Source organism: Stenella coeruleoalba (genome assembly GCF_951394435.1).
Source record: "Stenella coeruleoalba genome assembly, chromosome: 1".
Classification (NCBI taxonomy): Eukaryota; Metazoa; Chordata; class Mammalia; order Artiodactyla; family Delphinidae; genus Stenella; species Stenella coeruleoalba.
The window spans coordinates 139574463-139591845 of NC_137169.1; the positions used below are offsets into that span (position 1 = coordinate 139574463).

The 17383-nt window shown below is 36.3% G+C and overlaps 1 protein-coding gene and 1 long non-coding RNA gene across 4 annotated transcripts in view; one reads left to right on the forward strand and one right to left on the reverse strand.

Annotated features, from left to right (window-relative positions):
* Positions 1–5875, forward strand: part of LOC307193223 — a 284938-nt gene extending 279063 nt beyond the window's left edge. For both annotated transcript variants that reach the window (XR_013830255.1, XR_013830256.1), the window contains exon 7: positions 5492–5875. This is a non-coding gene — a long non-coding RNA (uncharacterized lncRNA). The remainder of the gene's footprint in view (positions 1–5491) is intronic.
* The window catches only part of GPATCH2 (G-patch domain containing 2), a 165761-nt gene that overhangs the window by 70123 nt on the left and 78255 nt on the right, over positions 1–17383 (reverse strand). The window lies entirely within an intron of this gene.

Genomic DNA, 17383 nt, shown 5'->3' on the forward strand with positions numbered 1-17383 from the left:
CTCTTTTTAGGGTCTATGCAGCATCTACTATTCATAGCCTTCATGTTATCTAAATTATATTGTAGTAGATGTAAGACAGTGAGTGAATCTGATGACTTTTACCTGGGTGTCAAGGTTAAAGATTCCACATTATTCCATTATACTTTCACTATGCAATTTTTAACCCTTCTTGGAAGGATGTAAGCATGAACAACCCAACAATAAAAGTGTGATAATGACTACCCATGACACATCAAGAATTAATACAATTTGTAGAAATATTTTTGTGATTAATGATGACACTCCTATTCTTTATCAGTCTTCCTGCTTATAAGGTAAGTTTTCACAGGCAAGATGGCTAAAGTGAATAGACATCATTATCTTCAAACACTAGATGAAGAAACTAACACCCACTGAGGTGGGGGCACATCACACCCAGATTACAAAGACTAAAAACAGAGCTAGATTTGAACCTACGTTGTTCTATCCACAATTTACTAAGTTTCCCCTATAGGGGACCACACAAAGGAGACAATACATCAAAACAAGTGTTTTTTGTATTTGGGGATTTGCCACAGTAGATGCTGGCTTGAATCTAGAATACACTCTCGGAAAATCTTCAGCCTAGAAATATACATTCAAGGACATTCTGGTCTTTACTTGTAACTTCAGGGTAACCTACAGGGCTATTATAAATATAGGCAAGAGTGAGCATGGCAGCTCAAACAGGGTTGTCAGCCCATGTTATGGAGAGACTAACAAGAATAACAAATGGCTCCACCGCTAGTCATTACAGGCAAAGTAGTAAAAGAAATTTAAAAATCGCACTAGAGAGGAGTAAACATTTCACGATGAGAATATGTGAAGAAACTTGGAAAATTTGAGAACTTGGACTATTTTTTTTCCTTCAAAAGCGGATTAACAATGTAAATGTGAGATTACACCTTCAAACCAGAAAGGTTTTATAAAGAATCAAAAAATCACAGGAAATAAAGCACAGAGAAGCACAAGGCTATCCTTTCAATTGAGGATTACCCTTTCTGGCAGAAAGCGTATGAGTCAAAGGGAAGATGCTAACCTTTTAGCTGCCAGTATCACATGAAGTAGTGACTGAAGACAGACTTCAGGTAATCTGGAAGTAATCTTAGTACATTTTCAAGTAATAGCAGCACATATATCTCTTTAAAAGAATTCTCAAAATGCGAATTATACTAAGCTGATAGAGGTGTGGAAATATACACACGTACATATGTGTATATATATGACAACATTAGCAATTCTTCTATTTTCATTCTAAAACTAAACAATGTAATTGTTTTAAATCTTCTCTTTAAACAGTTTTTTCCTAGTTAAAATAAGTCAGCATTAAGAATTAAGAATTTAGAATTATTGGCCTATTAGAATAATAATACTTCTAATTATTGAGTGCATAAATTCTCATTTCTGGCCTACAAAATAATGAATGATCTAAATGTTTTAATAGAAAGATTAATCACTACATAATTAAAATACAAATACAGCAACAATTTTTTTTTCTCACGACTCCACGGTAATTTTTCTTTTTTTTTTGAGTAAGGAACTAAAAATTAACCAGCTCGGAATGATGGCCAATAGTGATTAAAGAAAGAGTTTCACTTTGCCATCCAGTTTTAGTAGCAAGCTGTGAGTGGCCTCTGCTGGCTGACCAAAGCCTTCTTAAATCACTCATTCATGATGCTTGCAATACCATAGGCTTCAAGAAAATAAGGATAGGTCCACAGATGTTTATACAAAATCCATTGTGCATAAAGATCTGCCTTTTATAAGAGTAAATGCCAAAGTAATAAACAAAATGTGCACAAGATGGTGTAAAAAACTTTATAATCTCATCCCACTGCAACATACTTAGATTATACTCCAAATCTATACATCTTCTAAAATTTGAATTTATAAGCCATAGGAGTATGAATGTAGATTATCTTATTCAATTCACATCAAGCAATTCACATCTACATTTAAAAATAAGCATTTTCTTGAGGTTCATTTTACACACATACACACAAACCTTTTCTCAAAATTAAGTGTATAATGCAGGGAAATGCAAAGAAAGACTGAAATAAAAACCTTTTAAACAATTAGTGATTTAAAAAGGCATTAACATTTTATATGATAGTTTACAAACATACTAGCCGGAAACACAGTAAAGCAAAACAATTTGAAAGATTTCTAGATTATTGTACCCCTGTTTGGGTAGAAGTAACTTTATATTCAAAACTTAAAATTGCAATGAGGAAGTTGAAACCTTACTAGTATTAGGTTATGTTAATTTAGTAATCATAATAGAGAAGACAAAAGTTTCCTTTTTTTTCTCAGCAGCTTTCTATTAATAAAAACCTCCTGTGCATTATAGAATTTGTGATTTTTAAATTTATCTATTTAAACATACCATTGTATATGATTCTCTTCATACTCTACCCAATCTATCCACTTAAAATATACCCCATTATCAAATATGCCTAATGCCATCAAAAGGTGACTACATTTACTTTAAAAAGTTATTGTTCTCACATGTGACAATACTCCAGTATATTTCAACCCTCATTTCAGAATTCAGTCCCATTATCTTGCCTGCTCAAAAAATTGTTCACAGGGTTAGCTAGCTGACATATTAGATAACCCTCTATCTCACCAGACACCGCTGGGATATGACACACTGACCCACTGTAAGCCCTTATTATTAGCCTGAAATATATAGCACGTAATGCAGCTCCTGCCAGGGAATTTGTTTATAAAAATCCCTTTATCTCCCCGGACATTCATAACGCTTTTAAAAATAATGTTCAACTATTTAAAGAAATTTCAAACAACAAATAAAAATTCTAATGGATGTTTTGAAGCCTATCCTCCCATCTCTTGCAATTCTGCAGAAGCTTAAAAAAGCAAAAAAAAGGGAGTCACATATACAGAAAATAGAAACTAGAAAGTGTTTCCTTCTTGAAGCTTACGTATACAGAGTCTACTATATAAAGAAGAGACTTAAAAAACAAAAAAGATGCTTAATAATTCCCATTCCTAATGAGAATTATAACACACTTGAAAAGCTTGGTACATGTAAAAATAATTTTTTTTTTTTGGTAGTATAAGAGGTCGGGGGTAACATGGCAGTGAAGGTGATTATGATAATCAGCAAACACGACTGATAAAGTAAAAAATCATTAAGATAGCTTTTTGAACAAAAATCCTACCACATACATTAAAAAATCTACTTTAGGAATATAAGCAGACTAGGAAAACTTTTCAGTGCTTAGTTATAAATTACTTAAATTATTCTGATACTGGAAGACATGATCAACATTTCAGGAGCTAAAATTACTTTCTTTCCACATTAATTATTTGATAATTTATCACACCATTATCAGTGGTGCATATGCCCTTTTGAATTGCGTGGTTTTTTAAATTTTTCAAATTGTTTTTATAAACTAGCTTATTTCTTCCTACCTTAAGCTGACAGTGATGTTATATGGAATTTTAATTTGTATCAAAAGAGAAAAATTATAGCTGGTTTTGATATTTAAAAGATTGCCTCTAAGAATAGCAAGGATACACCGATAGTAATTTATAAGAAAAACGCTGATAGTCTCCACATTTAAAAACTGATTACCTTAATATGGTTTATATTTAGCAAATAAAACACTTAAGATATTATATTCTACAAGCTGTTCTCCTTAAGCAAAGATGCAGGCAACCACCCAGTCTCGTGTAATGCAGTTCTGATTATTATACTGTTAATTGCACTAAAACATGTCTATAACTTAAAAAACAAACACGCGTAACTGTGACTTGAGAGGAGAAGAAAAAAGATCACAACTACAAGCATATGCAAACTATTCTTTAAGGTATGTATAAATGAGTGAATGAATTAATTAAAAACAAATCAAATATTAGTTAAAGATAACAGAATATCTCAGTATCTTACATACTATCTTTCTCAATGAATGGCTACACAAATCACAAATAATAACCTGTAACCTTCAATATCCTCTGGCCAATATATATTTCGAGTAAAAAAATCACATAGTCAGACCCTCATATCTGGGGGACATTTGTTAGTAGAATTAGCTTTAAATTGAAAGAAGTAAATATCTAGCTTAACTCTGGTTGCATCATAAAATCAATCAGACAGCCAGAGATGGTCATGTGAGGTAAGGTCTGGCCAATAAGAAGTATGTCAATCACTGGGTGGAGCTTCTAAGGAAAATTCTTTCAATGGGATTTACTAGCTGCCATGTACTTTGTGCCCTTCTTTGTACTTCAGGTTGCCCGGGATGCAGGCAACAACACCCATTTTTTTGACTAGCAGTGAAAGATCAAAAGAATCAAAGGTTTCCACCCTGCCATCCTTTATCTGGATAACAAAGCCATCAAATGTCTTCTCATGACACGAAGAAGAAACAAAGCAAAACACTCTCTCGTTCAGGACACTATTATTTGGGCATTTTGTTACATGCACCGAGCCCAATCCCTAATTAATAATAATAAAAGTAATACTGCTGATTGTATTCATTAAATGCTACCTTTATTCTTAAAACAAAACAAAACAAATCAAACAAAAAATACATGCCGTTCAGTGGGTCAGGAATCCACAAGAGAAGAGTTATTGAATATCTATTCTACACGCCCAGTACTCTGCTAAGTGCTATAGAAGATACTAAAGGACTGCATAATACAAACCCTGCTAGCTAATATGTTACAAACTCAAAATATATAAACCAATAAAGATGAAACAACCACTAAACTGTGTGCATTTAGTTATAACTGCAATAGCAGTTCGAAAAAGAGAAATTGTTGAAGCCCGACTTAGCACATGAGTTTTTTGGCAGAGAGACTAAAGGTGAGTGCTAGAAATGGGAAGAATTTAAGCTGATGGAAGGAGGGAAATTATATGCTAAACACGGATACGAGGTGTGGATCAAAAGAGTATTTAGACTGAAAATGAAGAAGCCCAGCTAGAGCAGAAGTCTGACGGAAATAAAAGCTGGATAGGTAATAAAGTTTCAGAAATCTAGGAATTTGGTTCATTCCGTAAAATAGTCTATGTTCGAGTCTCCACAGATTGAGCTAGAAAATCCTGACTAGCTGATATTGTCGGAGTCCAGTAAGAAAAGGGTGCCTCATGGGGTTAGCAGATGTTAAGCTATTATATATAGGATGGATAAACAACAAGGTCCTACTATATAGCACAGAGAACTATATTCAATATCCTATGGTAAACCATAATGGAAAAGAATATAAAAAAAAGAATGTATCTATCCATATAACTGTATCACTTTACTATACAGTGGAAATTAATACAACACTGTAAATCAACTATACTTCAATAAAAATAAATAAATGGTACAACCAAAAAAGAAAAGAAAAGGGTGCCTCAAATCAAAATAATAAAAAGAAACAAAAGAGGAGGTATTTTCCTATTTTAAGTTGCTGTATTTTCACCTTCAGTAAATCCCAATCCCTGTTGCTTCTGGGTTCCTAGGATCACGAGCCTGTGAGCTGCAAGAACAGTTTCCTCTACCTGCAGCATGAAGACGCAAGCCCTTCTGCCAGTGACGGCTGGGCCTTGAGGCTCCTGCCTTCCCACTCTTGCAGAGCATGGAAAGGAGAACGGAGGCTGAAGTAGGGGGTAAGACGGAAACCACGGTTCGAACTGCCCCCACTCATGTAGGGTAAAGTGAGGGGTAAGAGCAGACAAGCATGGGGGAACCGAGGAATATCTGCTTAGCCCTGGCGCAGCTGGTAAGGAGGCAAGTCTCCAGCAGAGTCCCACATTTGAGTTGGCACTCTGCCCGAACTGGCACAGAAGTAGAAAGCTGCACTGGTGGAAGGAGGGAGCTAGATGGATAGCCTGAGAAAAGGCTACTGGTTCCCCATGGACTGAGTGTGCTAGACAGGTGATCCAGGAGTTTTGGTAAACTAATGGGGGGAGGAGGGACCAGTGGATGAGCAGTCTTGGGACCTAAAGAAGCACAGAGACTTGGAGATCAGAGACAAATGGCTGGAATGCATGGGCTTTGGTTATGGGTACCAGCATGGTACCTCCAAACGCCAAACAGGACCAGACTTATACAAGTGAATGAGGTGCCTGTCTTCAGATCACAACAGCTAGACAGACATCAGCAAGGACCAAAGTGTACTGCATGGACAGGAGGACGATGCATGGACCAAAGGTAATCTTCTCCATGACCCCAAGGGCACATAAACTCCCTACTGCCTCTTGGAGAGAAGCAGATGGGAGGGGGAAAAGAAATGCAAGACCAAGCATTTGTTAGAAACAGACCTGATACTGAGATACAGTAATGGGCAAATCCGTTTCACTTCCTGACTCCTGCATCCCCACCCACATGCTCCTTCCCCACACCCAGTACTAATAAGTGGAAACTCACGAGAAATATCAAATGGACTAAATAAAGATGCTCCATTTTCTTTGGCCCAAGTATTAAACTTCTGCCCCACTAGACTTACAAACTGACATCAACCCTTTAAATAGACTCATGAATAGAAGAATTATCCTTACACTAGAATAGATGAAAATCTTTCTGTGTGATCCATAAGCAAGTAATAAAGCATTAAGTACTTGACTAGTTTAAGCTTTCTCACTATTTTATAGCAAAATTCCACGTAACGTATTATATTTTTCAGTCTGCAGGTTACAAAATCAATTGTGGCCAAAACATCACCTTTATAATAAGACTGGAAAACAAAGCAATATGAAGTCTTATCAGTAATTCTTGCTGTCCGATGCACTGGTCACAATGGGATATATCATCCACAAGGTTTTAAAATAATAAACTAGAATTTATGGATTTCATCAATTTTCTCTTTTTCTCCAGTATAGAGTAGTTCTTAGGAGCAGAACGTCATCATGATTAAAAGTATGGGGTATGAAGCCAGATGGCCTGGGTCTAAAGCCTGATTCCTCCATGTTTCAGCTCTATGACTGCTTTAACTTCCTCATCTGTAAAATGGGTATGAAAGTAGTACCCATTTTATAGAGCTATTATGAGAATTAAATGAGATAATCTTTAAAACACATACATCAGTATCTCGTAACTATCATCATTTGTATTAATTGTCTCAAGGTCTAATGCAAGATACAATCTCAATAATAAGATGACACAATAAATATTACAATAGATGTAAGCAAGAATAAGGAGCTTTTGTAGGATTGCTGGGAGTTGGGAGCAAGGAGGGTGTGCATGCAGGGTGTGCATGCAGGGGGATGGTGCGACTGAAGATGTTTATTATTGGCAGCATCAATCACTCTTTTCAGTGAATTACTTGAAACAACAGAGCAATTGTTTCTCACGAGCATATAGGAAATGCCGATACATATTTAATATACAAAACACATCAAATTATAAAGAAGCGTTACTTTACAAATTAAGTGAAAACCACAAGGTAGCCAGTCTAAATCACAAAATTTAATTCAGTAATTTCCACAAAGACATTATTAGTGACTACATAAGCTGGTGCTTTTCTGATGCTTTTCAACTAGCGGAAAGGTCATGAGTTTAAATAGAGTTAAATATCTTATCTATAATAATGGTCCATAAATTGAATGTTTTATAGCTGATTTGCTGTTTTTGGCCGATTCTAAGGGCCTGAAGGAAACCCGAACTGGCAACCAGCAAACCATTTGAACTCATGCTATTAAAGTAATAAAGGGAATGCATCTCTTCCCATGCTCCAATTCAAACACACACACACACACACACACACACACACACACACACACACACAGAAACACACATACACACACACACGGATTCTTCGATCCACATACAACAGAAGTAATTTCTCTCTCTACTTGGAATACCTGTGTTTCTTTGCATCTTTCTTATATCACTTAACAGACTGCATCATGTTAAAATTTATATGTTTATCTCCTCTACAAGAAAATACATTTCTGGAAAGCAGTGGCTACTGTCTAATTTACCATTGTGTCAGTCACCAACAGAACTTGGTATATTTGTCTCTACTGACCCATGTGTTGAATTAGTCAAAAGCATAAGTATTGTTCACTACAGCTGATTAGCATTTTATCATAGTTATAAAACAACTTGGTATATATTCGGAAGAATTCACAAACAGGTTAAATACTATAATCTTTCAAACACCTGAATAGTTTGTCTTAGAAGCCATGTTGCCATCTCTATAACTAAAACCATTCTAATACCATTTCATAAAATAGTACAAAACCCAAAACTTGGTAGGAAGTATACGGAGAATCAACTGAAAAATGAATATAATTTACTAGGTATTTTGCATAAAGAATAGTTCACAAGTTTTAAAATACAGAAAATGAAAGAGATGATATTACTACCTTTAATGAATTCCTAGAACACTTTTACTCAAGTCGGTCAAAAGTAACAAAGAATTCCAGAAAAAAGAAGTTATCTTCAATTACCTTCCTGGGGTAGCACACTATTAAAAGAATTCATAGACAGAAAGGAGGCTGTCCAGTATTAGCATATATTCCAAGAGTACGGCAGGATATGCTCTTAAACTCACTCTAGAAGGAAGCTATCCATAGAGTAATGGTGGCATCTAAGCATCAATATAACTAAGAGACTAGATACAACTAACTTCCTGAGTTGCCCCATGGTATTAACTATGAGCTCTATGGACATTAAACCACACCATGGAATCTGAAACAATATCTTCTCACATGGGTAGTTTGTGAAACACCGACATAAGGTCACTACAACCCAACTCTGCGGAACTGGCTACACAATTAGAATGCCTGCGGAGTAGCACACTCCACTGAAATGTGAACACCTCCAAATGCAGGGATACTTGCACTTGTTTTATTCTTTTCTTTTGTCTTTTCTTTTATTGTTTTTTTTCTTTCTCTGTGATGAACCCGGTATGTACTGTGTAAATAGTATCCATTGTGATTGATATCACCAAACATTGATTGAGCACTTTCTAGGTGGCCCGGACTCTCAGAAGTTGCCTAGACAGTATTTCTAATGCTCACAATGCTGCAAGATTCTAATTATTATCTCAGGCTCATGAATGAGGCTTAGAGAGATGAAAAGAAACCACCTAAGACCACCTGCTTCACACAGAGCAGAGCCAGTATTTTAGTCCAAAAATGTCTGGTTCCTTTACTCAGTAAGAAAATATTGAGCCTTGACATTATTTTCCTGCTGAGTAAAGGAACCAGATATTTATATATAACGAACAACTAACTAACAAGGACCTACTGTACAGCACAGGGAACTCTATGCAGTATCCTGTGATAACCTATATGAGAAAAGAATCTGAAAAAGAATGGATATATGTATAACTAAATCATTTTGCTGTACACCCGAAACGGACACAAGGTTGTAAATCAACTCTACTCCAATAAAATTAAAATATGAAAGAGAAAGAAAGAAAATATTGAGCCTTTTCAGTGTGTCTTGAGTTGAGGAAGAGGAAATATACTGGTGAACAAAGCTGAGGAGGACCGGGTATTGATGGCATGGAGAGACACACTGAACTAAAAACAAACAAATATACAAGAATGCAGTCAAATGCTCTGTGACCGCCTGGAGGGGTGGGATAGGGAGGGTGGGAGGGAGGGAGACGCAATAGGGAAGAGATATGGGAACATATGTATAACTGATTCACTTTGTTATAAAGCAGAAACTAACACACCATTGTAAAGCAATTATACTCCAATAAAGATGGAAAAAATATATATATACAAGAATGTGATAGATTGCTGGTAAATTCTAAGAAGTAAATAAAGAAGGAGAAGGTGGTGGGGAAGTGGAACCCCAGCTGAGCTGAGTCCTGAGGGGCGAGATGGAGCAGTGAAGCCAAGGGGAGGAGAGGTGGGAACATCCCCAGTCAAAGGAAAGAGCACATATAGAGGCCCGGAAGCAGGGAAGAGATGTTCAAGGAGTAGAACAGAGGTCGGTGTGTCCAATGACAGATGGTCTGGTGGAGATGGGAGAGCAGAAAGGAGCTAGAACACACTGTGTCTTCATGACCTTAATTCTAAGATGTTGTGCTCATTTCTTTAGGCCAGCAGTTCTCAGCCTCTATATTCTTGAAAATGATTGACGACTCCACAGAGCCTTTGTTTTATGGATATCTGCTGTACTGGAATTGAAACTGCCTTAATTTTTAAATCCAAGAATCTATAACTCACTGCTTGGAGACTGTGGAAAATACCATGATATACCCCTGAGAAAATGAAGTGAAAAAAGTCAAATAGTATCTTAGCATTATTATGAAAACAGTTTTGCCCTTGTGGACCCCTTGAAGGAGTCCTGGGGATTCCCATGGGTCCCCAGACCACACTTTGAAAAGCAATGCTGTCTGCCATGGTTGTCCAAGGGTGGTCCCCAGGCCCACTGTATCAACATCACCTGGGAACCTGTCAGAAATGCAAATTCTCAGGCTTCAAGCCTCAAACTTACCGCCTAAGAACGTGTGGGAGGTGGAGCCCCACCATCTGGGTCTTATCAAGCCCTGCCAGTGATTCTGACGCTCACTGAGGTTTGAGGACCACTGTGCTATACCTTACTGAAGGAGGCAGGGCAACAGGGGAAAAACACCGGCGGGGAGGTCGTAAGAAATGCTTTCACAGCATGCAAAATTTGGTTGTCATAAGCATAAATGAAAAGCTTGAAACCAAATGCAGGAAAAGAAAAAATTAAAAACCCTGCGGCAAGATAGAGAATCAATAGAAGGGTAGTTTCTTTCTGAATAAAGGCATCAGACTGAGTGGAAACGGAAAAGGCCAAACTGGAAACCCTGACTGATTCTGCAAATATGTATGGCAGCAAATCCAAATGTCAATCTTCGTGGGTGGATAACACCAAAAGGGCTAGCGTGGAAATGTCGGTCTTGGGCATACGGATGCCCACAGATAATAAACAGTATCAAAGGTGCTGACCAAGACAATATATTTATGAAGAGAAAAAGCTACTTTTTATTGACTCATATCTCAGTTCTCACAAATACTTCTTCTTAAAAGAGAATAACGTCACATAACTTGGCAAGCCTTGTTTAGCAGTGCAAAGGAATGAGTTTGGTGATGCATATTAATATCTTAATGAATTCATTTAAAAACTGACACTATGTACCTTGGTTCCTTTCATTGTATCTTACATAAGTCCAATAATATTATTATGTACTTGTGTCCATAATGACATAAGGATCACCCTTTGGGCTCCCAGCAACCTCTCTATATCCTAAGCACTGTACTTACATCATTTATTACATTGTGTTTTAATTAGCTGCTTACTTATCTAACCCTCCCACAGACTATAAGCGTCTACGGACTAGGAATCATGTCTTATTCAACTTTGTTTCTCCCCCACACTGCATAATGTCTGGTACATGGTAGATAAAAAATGAAACAGTATTAACTTATTGATTTGATTTAAGTATTTATGTTTTACCTGGACACCTACATGAAAATCTCAAACAAAGGCCATGGCTGATATTTTAATTGCTTTGAATCACATATAACAGAATCCTATGTACACATGTTTTCAGTAAGCTCTTGCTTATTGAATACAGATATATATCTTTTGTAAATGACAGTGGGAATAAAACATAATTAGTGGGAAAACTCAATGTGCTCTTTTAACTATATACGGAAATATTTCAATGAACACAAAGTAAGATCTATCAAAAAGATTCTTACAGATTTTACAGTGGATTTTCCTCTCGCCATACTAAAAGAAAAAGAATTCTACACCACTTGCATTTTGAAAATGTAGGAGCAGCCATAAAAACATGAGCAAGCATTACTCAATTCTCAAATCAGAAACCTCAGACTGCAAGTTAAAAAGATTATTAACTGGGCAGATTCTTAGCTTTATAACTAAAAACTACTCATGTCCTTTCTAGTGATCAGGACCTCAATGGTCCATATGAAACAAGGCCACATTTCATACTCAGAATGAAATTCTGCTTTAAACTGCTTCTTCTGCTTATTAAACTATTGATAATTTGTGAAAAAAATTCAGGATATCTAAAGAAAATAAGAGCTCACAACTGGTACCCTCTGTGCCCACCACCACCTGCACTAAGCAACAATTAATTGTCCTCTTTAAACCTGGGCCGTATTGGTTCTCCCACAATTCTTACGGGGTGACCAGATGTCACGTGACCACGCAGTTGGCTGGGGCACAGTATTTATTGTAACACCAGCTGTAAAGGTACTAACTACACTCAGCTTAGGATATTACAGACACCTGCCTCAGTTACTAGCTCAGCTTGGCATTCAATAATTGGAAGTTAGTGTGGATTTGAAAGTCATACTATTGTTCAAATGCATGCTTTGTCACTTTCTAGCTATGCAAGTCACTTCACTTCTTTTTACTTCTGTGTAAAAGGGCAACAGTAATAACAGCCTCACAGGTCTCTTAAGAGAATTATATATATATATATATATATATATATATATATATATATATATATTTGCGGTACGCCGGCCTCTCACTGTTGTGGCCTCTCCCGTTGAGGAGCACAGGCTCCGGATGCACAGGCCCAGCGGCCATGGCTCACGGGCCCAGCCACTCTGTGGCATGTGGGATCTTCCCAGACTGGGGCACAAACCCGTGTCCCCTGCATCGGCAGGCGGACTCTCAACCACTGCGCCACCAGAGAAGCCCTACAAAATTTTTATTCCTTATCCGTTTACCCACCTCTTTTCCTTCCCCAAATTACTTACTTTTCACTGTTTACCCCCTTTCTTCTTTCTTTGCATGGTTTAGTGCAAACCCTGCAGAACCTTCTGTTTGTATGGTTAATCACTATGACTCCTTATACAATTAGCTGAATTTCAAACCCACATGTGTATCATCAGGCATGAAAAACTTTCTGGACTACAGAGGAAGGTAGACATAATTAAAGTATAATAAAATTTGGTGGTTCATAACAATGATGCATCAGTATTAAACAAAAACCCAAAAGCAAAGAAAACCCTGCCAAACATTAAGACAAAACCATCATACCTACACACTTATCTCTTCCAACTGAAACTCTCTTCCAATTTTCCAGAGTCATATCTTTTGCCTTTCTTTTCTCTACATACTTTCTTTCTGGAAAAGTGCATCAACTCTCCTAGCTTCTATCATCATCTTTTTATTGACTGATCACACATATACAGCCTTTCCTCATCTAATGTTCCATACTTCCAACAACTAATCCCCTTCTTCCAGGAACCCTTTAGATGTCTCTTTTTGGAAATGTTAGAATCAAATTAGACTCATTATATCCAAAAAAATTCATTATCATCCCTCTTAGCTTATCTTCATGAAGTTCAATTTTTATTTATTTTTTATTGTTTATTTATTTGTTTTTGGCTACTGGGCAGTAACAGCATTTTTCTAGTCTCACACATGAGAACATTTGGGAGTCATCTAACTAACATCAGGGTATGGAAGAAAGAAAGAATGAGTACTTGGCAGCAAGATAAAGTAATCTTGGCTCTCCCACATATTAACTATGTAACCTAGCTAAGTAAGTTAATTCCTCTGTGCCTCAATTAGTCTCATCCATAAATTGGGCCTAATGCTGATCTCACAGGTTATCTGTAAGGATTAAAGAGACAGAAAACATGGGGAAACAGGAAGCACAACACTCTGGCACAGAGCAGGCGTGCGCGCGCGCACACACGCACACACACACACACACACACACACACACACACAATGAATATTTAAGACTTCGTGCCAGGAATTGTCACTCATACTTCAAATTCATCCCAGCCTCATACTTCAATTTTCTTTTATCTGCACTGTGCCTCTTATACTCTCCACCTATCCAAACCTTACCTACACATAAGGCTCAATTAGTGTATTCTTCACTTATATCAGCCTTTATTTATATCAGATTTTCTCTTCTTTCTTTCAAATCATATTGCAATTATGGAAGCATACAAAATTATACAATTTTGAACTTATTTGCTCTCTAGTCATTAGGAAGGCTTATTAGCCTAAATGGTAGCCTCTATGAGTACAGTAAATCCTTAATCAATGACTACGCTTAAAAAAAAACAAAAACAAAAAAACAGATGTATGAGCTTTGATAAATCACTTTATGTCCGTGGCCCTCAATTTTCTAATCTGTTAAAAAAAAATTCAGTATTTTCTCTAAAATCCGTTACATCAAAAGCATTCTGTCATGCTAAGTTGAGTTCTTAGATCATTTTCATAGAGATTAGAAAGAAAAGAAAAGGAGTCCTTTTTGGCATTTTCTTTCTCTCTGAATTTCCTCAGCCCTTTGTTCATTCCATTAATAAAGCACTTACCTGGCCACATTAGATTAAGTACATGCCTACCCTGATAGATAGCAAATCCCTTGACAGTAGGGCTTGTTTCAATTAATCTTTGTACCTGGGGTTACTGAAGACAGTATCTGGCACATAGTAGGCATTCAATATATATTTGCTAACTTGAAATTAATTAAGAGGTTTGAGATGGGCAAAGAACGTATAAGGCTATTTGCTTTGTACTGAACACAAGTACTCTCTCTAAAACACCCTGTTCATTGCCTCCACACTACCTTCTCACTGCTATAATATCTTGACATTACTCAAAATACTAAAATATAGGAAATAAAATAATCATCACCACCATACATGAAACTACATCAAACAGAACGGTCAAATTCAGCAAAGTACAATTAAATCATTTAGGACTTAAACGTCCACTTAAATTAAACAAGAAAAAAAGGAAATGCTTAATTTGGTAAATACAACTTTCCCACTAATTTAATAATTTGTATAATTTCAATAATTTCAAGTCGACAATGACACAGGAATTTCTTTCTTCAAGAATTTCACCCTAATTAGAAAGTCTTCCCAAATAAAACTTGTCTTCAAAAAAAAAAAAAAATTTCACCTTGAAATTTATTTTTAATTTCAAAAATTTAAAAAAATTTGAAAACTTAAAAAAACCCCAATAATCAGATTATAATACCTAAATACTTTACAGATTTATTTCTTTCAGACAAACACTGGATTATACTCACAAAGACTTTACCTCTCCCTTACCAGGACCCTCGAATTTCAGACTGTATAAAGATGAAATAAGTACAAAAGCATTATCTTAGCCCTACCTTTTCATCATAAAACAGGTTGATTCTGCCTTAGATGGATTCGTGTAGGTATCAATAACTGAAAAGTCTACATCCTTTAAAAAAAATTGAACTAAAGAAGTTTTGCAAGATAATTTATTCTAGAGTCCCAAAAGGCACGTGATAGTCATTCATGATTCTGCTGCAGTTCTAATGTGAATCACATGCATGGAGCAAGTTCACAGCAAGAAAGCTGAGAATTCGTGTCTCAGTGTTATCTCTAAATGTCATTACACCAATACCCTTTACGACTTGCAGATTCTATAAATTCGGGGTTAATGTTATTAAATAATATTTTTATGTGGTATGAAATTTATTTTGGTGGCACATTTTACTTTAATAGTTTTATACTTTGGTTTTGTGTTTACAGAATCATTAATGGCCTAAGAGATACTTAATATTTTTAGTCTTACTTTACTGGAATGGATTTTATAGGGAACATAATATGCTATGTTACATTTTTCCATCTGCAGTACGCAAATGTCTCAGGACAAATCTCCTGCAGATATCAAGGGTCTACTGTAATTGTTTCCAGTCTGCCCACTGAAACCTAGCAAATGGGTAATAATACCCTGGCCTCTCCGTTCTGACAGTGACTTGGGTTGGAGGGTTAATCACCACGAAGAGCAGAAGAGCTGAACCTTAAGCATTAAGCTGGGCATAAATCCTAACCCACATCGTATGCATTTTTACCAATTGGCTCTTCAGGTCACTATGGGCCAAGTCATGTCCATCATCACTATACTTAACAGTGCTGGACCCTAATTTTTCACATTGTTATGAAGCTATGCTATCAAAAAGCATGGGTATAGGGACAGATTCAAGCCCATGCCTTGTGCTGAATGCCATCACCCCTTCCCTTATCAAATCACTTTCTAGAACTCTCTGCCCATCTAAAGGCAGATCAGAAGGTTTATCAATGTGGGCAACATAGACAGTTTGGGCAGTGAATGTGGGCATGGTGAGTGAATGGGTTAAAATTTAGAATTTTTGTGTGGTGAAAATTGAATAGTTCAATAGGTGAAAGTTAATTAAATCCATAATTCTACATAGGAAGACATTACTACAACCAGTTTTTTTCTTAGTAATTCAGAAAACAAAAAGTTGACAAGTGAGAGCTCAAGTATAATATAAAGGCCAATTTCAGAATGAGAAGCATCTCAATATTCCTCCAAAATGTAACCTCTATGTTGAAGAAATGGTTATTTCTCTCAGTAAAAGAATGATCATTAATTTTAAATCAGAGAGTGGTTTATATTTTTAAAACAGTATATATTTGCTCAATTTAATACATGGAGATTCTATCAACAAGATTGAAACAGACTGACTATTTGAAATTTGAAAAGGGCAATGTCCACATTGTTCCCCTCGTACTGTAACAATGGCAGGTCAAACTTTTGTTCCTCTTGTCCTACAAACAATTTTCAAGCCCACGCTCAATAAATAAATTTGGTCTCAGCGCTCCCAATCAGGGCTGCACAATCCCCTCAGTAGCAGACCTATGATAAATGGACTTATTTTCCCAAATCAAACACTTGAATTTAAATTCAGATGAGTTAATGCAAAGGTCAACATTGTAATCAGTTCTTTTGATCTTTATAGAATTTCTGGAGTAATACATAATAAATCTGAAACAAGGCAATTTGCAGCTCTGTATGTGTGGCTGGCAATAAAAATCTTAACGATCAGAGCCTTTATGTACTTAGGGAACGTTTTATAGTAATGGCTATGGTGAGAGCTTCAATGCATAAGAAACAATGGCAATAGATAACCCTGAAAGGCTTGATTTCTTGATTGTGTCTACAATTTATTTATATATGTATTTATATAAAAACTTAATGAATGCACATCTATGTTTACTGTATTTTTGAAATAGTCACCACTTTTATTACAAGCACCTAGTTGCGAGTTAAAATGTTGAACATAGAAATTGCTTAGGAGAAAAATTAGCATATCAGGTTCCACCTAAAAACTTTCAATATTTAAATTAGAATTACATTTCTTTGGGTTTGTTTTTTGACATTAAAATTTGGGGGGAGGTTAAGCTATTTAAAATTAAATAGTATACTTCAATTTTATGACTGAAAAGGAGAGTACAACCAGAAAGGGGTTCGGGTGCTTTTTAAATGGAAATTTAAGGAAGTAAGGAAGGAGGGTGGAAGGAAGAGGGGAAGGGAGAGAAAAGCAGAAGGAAAAACAGATAAACAGAAAGCAAGCAGAAAGACCTGAAGCTAAGTGCCACCTCTGTAGCTAAGCTATAGGGTGTCATTGGGTATAT